This window comes from Nanorana parkeri, unplaced genomic scaffold, assembly GCF_000935625.1.
Source record: "Nanorana parkeri isolate BGI_ZX_2015 unplaced genomic scaffold, ASM93562v1 scaffold279, whole genome shotgun sequence".
Lineage (NCBI taxonomy): Eukaryota > Metazoa > Chordata > Amphibia > Anura > Dicroglossidae > Nanorana > Nanorana parkeri.
The window spans coordinates 536,003-540,935 of NW_017306547.1; the positions used below are offsets into that span (position 1 = coordinate 536,003).

The following is a 4,933-nucleotide window of genomic DNA, read 5'->3' on the forward strand; positions in this document are numbered from 1 at the left end:
ATCACTTACTTTCTCTTGAAGAAGAATGCGGGCCCACTCCTGAATACAGTTACAAACTCTTTATTACAACTTGGTAAAAAGGAGGTGGAATACCCAAAACTCTTCTAGGGGATCCTACAGCTCCTTAGCTAACAGTTACTGGGTGGGTCTCGGCACTCAGGAGTTTACACATAATCCACTGGAGTGCAGTAGCCACAAAACAGGAGGTTCCAGCGTTACTCCGCTTCACAGCTCTCTACTCTAACAGTACTCTTTAGGTTCACATGGCCTCCAGGAACTCAGACTGAACAGAGGGTCACACTCTCTAGGCCGGGGCTACAGCCTAGGGCCTCTCTCCAGGCACACTGTCTAAGCGAGGACCTAGCCCTCCGGCCCTGATGCCTCACAACAGGCAGACAGCCTGTTCACAATCTAAGGACTTCTCCCAAAGGGCTACTAAAGGACCATCGTAGATTAAGGCTCATCTGTTTTGTCAAAGCCTAGTCCCACTCACTTGTGGCGAACTCGGCAGGAGTTGGCCAGCTAGCAAGACAGACAGAACTTCCTCTACCACACACCTCTCACAAAACAAGGTACAAGGTTCCAGAAGAGGCCTTACAGAATAGCAAAACACGACAACAGCAAGGCTGTTAGGGAATAACGCTACGTACATCTTTCAGGCTTCAAACATTCTTTCAGTTTTTTTCATTATTATATATGCCAGTATCCAGTAAACAATACCAATATGATGTGGCTCTGGTTGTGCTATAGTATTCGTCTTAACCTCTTCCCACTTACCATTATCATGGGAGTTCTATTCGCGCAATAATAAAACCTTAAGGATTCGCTAAAGTATTTTAAAACAATTGTGAGCAGTGGAGAGAAAACAGTGCAGTTTGAAAGCTTGCCACTCAGTAAACCTTTGTTCTAGAGTTCAAGGTAATGAATGACTGAGATGTTACTGTCTGTTTACAGTATTAGATAACACGTTTATATCGTCATTCAATTGAATGATATGCACAATATAGTCAGGGTGATTCACTAAAAATGTTTCAAGCACTTTAGAAATGCCTCACTAATTCACACCCATACAAAGAACTATATAGACTTTAGAAACATTTCCTATTCTTGGTTGAGTTTAACAATTTGACATATTTTCAAAGCGTATGAATTTAATCAGTATGTGGACTGAATAACAGGTTGTTATAGAGGAACTTTTAGCATTGTGGTATTCTTTTGAAACCTTGTACAGGTCCAGGATATTAAATGAATACAACATATAATATATTTGATTAAGGTGCACACACGTGGATGCAGATACACATTCCTCCTGGCTTACACTTTAAACATTACCACTTCTGACCCACCGGTCCTCTTTAAAGTGCCTGACTCCTTTTTAAACTTTTTAAACTTCTAGTCATCCCAGGGTTTTGGCAGTCAGAGCCTAATTCTGTGTGTAGAAAGGGGAGCAAGTGTTTCCAGGAAAGATAAGAGCAAGCTGCTTTAGAGAGAAATAGTAAGGTTGTCACGTACCTGTAAAGGGAGATGACGACGGTGGCCATTTGCACAATTCCTGTCTGAGTACTCATCAAACCTGAGACATGGCCTGCAAGAGTGAAGGAAGGCCACAAGTGCCTAGGTGCAGAAACTGGTGACTTGAACTCGGGAGCGCTGGTATCAGATGTGCAGGTGTACACCTAGCTATCTGCTGAGGAAACACCAGGTTCAAATAGTCAGGTCACAGACCAGGGAAAGTGACAGAGGAGTAGCGAGGAGCCAAATCGAGGTTGGAGACAAGCAAAGGATGGCAACATGCAGGCTGCAAAGTACACAGCAGAATTCCTGTCTGGGGTCAGTAACAGAACGGTAATCATAAGCATAAGGAGAATCCAAAAGCAGGGCAAATGGAAACCAGGTCAGCAAAGAAAGCCAAGCACAAGTCCAGGATTAGAGATCACAGGTCACAAAAATACTGACTGAAAGATCGTTCATTCATAAGGCTATGCAGAACCCAGGTTTAAATAGCATGTTTGGCAGCAATGTAAGTGGTAGGAGTGCACACATGTTTGTGAATCTGTAATGATGTGTGTGCTCTATTGTGTGTCTGTGCAAGCAATATTTCTTGTCTGTTTAAGCATCTGTTTAAGCATCCATGCAGTGAAACGTGCACACTTATGCACATAACAGACTGTATGATGTTCCTAAGAGAGCAGGGAAGGACAGATAAGAGATTTTGTCATTGAGGTAGTCAGTAGCAGAATAGAGAACACAAGGGTTGAAGTGGCAAAGGATTCTATGAGTAACTGTTTTCTGTTTGGAGATATATGGAGTTTGAGGACAGTGTGAGCGTGAAACTGATAAGGTTGTGGACAGAGAGAGAAAAATGGGTATTTGAGAAATTGAAATGAGTCAGGAAAATACAAGGTGAAAGGTGTTGCTATTAGAGTGGTTGTGTCGATTTGCATCTACTGGGTCTAGGTGAGTAAGTCCAGTGGAGCCACCATGGGAGAGGGCAGAAGAAGCAGAGTCAACTTCCTGCAGACTGGCAAGCAGTTGCCAGCAGACTTTAAAGCACAGTAATGACCTATACTGTACCACTACAGCTTCATTGCCCATTCACAAGCTGGGGTGGGCTTAACGCAGGATCTTGCTGAACTGCAGTATAGTCTACGTGTAGACTGGGAGTACAGGATCTTGTTAAGCTTTCTGACAAGGCTTTCTTGATCTTTAAGCTGAACATTTCACAAATCCTCTGGAAGGTAAAACAGTTACCATATACATATCTCAAATTTGTGTTTGGCAGTTTGGCCAGAGTTCAGCTTTAAAGAGACCCTGTCGTTTGACCATTTCTTTTCAAAAAAGCCTTCAATGCTGATGACCTGTAAAAGCCTCCATTATGTAGACATCCAAAAGTCCTAAGACTGCTTCTGGTTTCCACTATCTCGGATGTAATGTTAACAGCCCCAGCAGACTCAGAGCTGTCACTCAAGTGCCATTTTATAGTATTCTCCTTTGCTCCCCCTCCAGAAGCTACATAAAAGGTAATGTAGGGAGGTGAAGAGAAGTTGGAGGAGCTGGGTCAGCATAGGTAGTGCACTCTCAGAAAATAAGAGGGTTATGATGTGCAAAGAAAGAGGGGACAGTGCTATAGGGAAATTACCCCTTCCTGGAGTAGTAAAGTTTTTAGCAAGTTCAAAGACACAGTGCAAGTGAATAAAACATAATTTATGGAAAGAAAAAACGCTGAATTTAAAATTCTTGATTCTTCATTGCTTGTATCTGCGAGATTGATGAGTTTCTTTAACTGGAAAAAAAGATGGACAAATACAGACAAGGAAGGGCAATCAGTCAAAAACTCATAAGATAATCTCCAAAATACGCCCCTTCCTCACCAAGGAAACCGCAAAATGACTCATCCACTCCCTTGTTATATCTCGTCTGGACTATTGCAACTCCCTACTCATTGGCCTTCCACTACACAGGCTATCCCCCACTTCAGTCTATCATGAATGCAGCTGCTAGACTCATTCACCTAACCAACCGCTCAGTGTCTGCAACCCCCCTCTGTCAATCCCTGCACTGGCTTCCAATAGCCCAAAGGATAAAATAAAAAATATTAACAACCGCGTACAAAGCCATCCACAACTCTAGCCCCAGCTATATCTCCAACCTGGTCTCAAAGTATTACCCTAAGCGTCCCCTCCGCTTTTCACAAGACCCCCTGCTTTCCAGTTCCCTCATCAACTCCTCCCATGCTCGCCTCCAGGACTTCACTAGAGTCTATCCCATGCTATGGAACTCTCTACCCCAACCTGTCCGTCTATCTCCCACACTGACTGCCTCTAGGCGATCCCATAAGACTCATCTCTTCAGGGAAGCCTATCCCACCTCAACCTAACCACTGAACAATCACTTTCTCAAACAATCAAATCCGCACAGCTACTTCCTCATGTATCACTTGCCCCTCCCTTTTAGATTGTAAGCCCTCAGTGGCAGGGCCCTCCTTACCATCTTGTCTTGAATTGTATTGTGATTGTAATGTATTCCTTATATTGTAAAGCGCTGTGCAAACTATTGGTGCTATATAAATCCTGTATAATAATAATAATAATAATAATAATAATAAATAGGCTAATTCAGCGTGAAATACATACAGCACATACATAAAGTATATTCAAATGCATTTTCTTGAACTAGAGACACTATTTTTGTATGCAGTCTGCAGAGACTAGACGAAACATCAGATAGCTTCTTTGATTTTGCAGAGGCTCCATTTTTCATATAGCTATTTGATGAACCTTAGTTTTCCATCTTCAATTGTCAGACCTGCTGTTAAGATTCTTGACAGCACTATACCATTTCTTGTATTACTTATTCCTACATAAATAAGAAAGTTGGATATTCTTGAGACAATTGTCTTTTTCCCAGAAATCACTGTATTCTGCTCTCTGTTCAATGTATTTCATCAAGAGGTTCTATTTAATAGCCAAGTGTCATTTCAAACTAAAATAGATGGTATTATGCTCTAAATGTAGCGTTATTTTTTTTAAACAAGCTCATTTAAAAGGGCGATTGTTCACTGATAACAGCTATCAGCTGCAGCATTCTAAGTATAGGTAGCACTTCACATGCTGGAGAGTCCTATCAAGCACATCCGTGATATGCAACCTGATATTATATCAACAGCATGTCCAAAACAGGCTTATGGGAATGAAAGGTAATAGGAAAGTTGGAGTTCGGGGACAGCAGTACTGTGCAAAGCATATGTTTTCAGTAAAGCTTTTCCACCTTTTATGCAATTCCCATACAATGTATAATGAGATTGTAAGCTCGCCATCCTCCTAAACCACACATATTGCCATCCAATTATTTTATTGACTGATTTATGTTTATATAAAGTATGTAATATAATATGTAAATAAATTATATTTTTCTTTGTAGTTAGGTAAATAAA

At 41.4% G+C, this 4,933-nt stretch overlaps 1 long non-coding RNA gene across 1 annotated transcript in view; it reads left to right on the forward strand.

The window, feature by feature from the left end:
* The first annotated feature begins 242 nt into the window (after positions 1-242).
* Positions 243-4,933, forward strand: part of LOC108787694 — a 22,932-nt gene continuing 18,241 nt past the window's right edge. The window contains exons 1-2 of the long non-coding RNA XR_001941283.1: positions 243-257; positions 863-868. This is a non-coding gene — a long non-coding RNA (uncharacterized LOC108787694). The remainder of the gene's footprint in view (positions 258-862; positions 869-4,933) is intronic.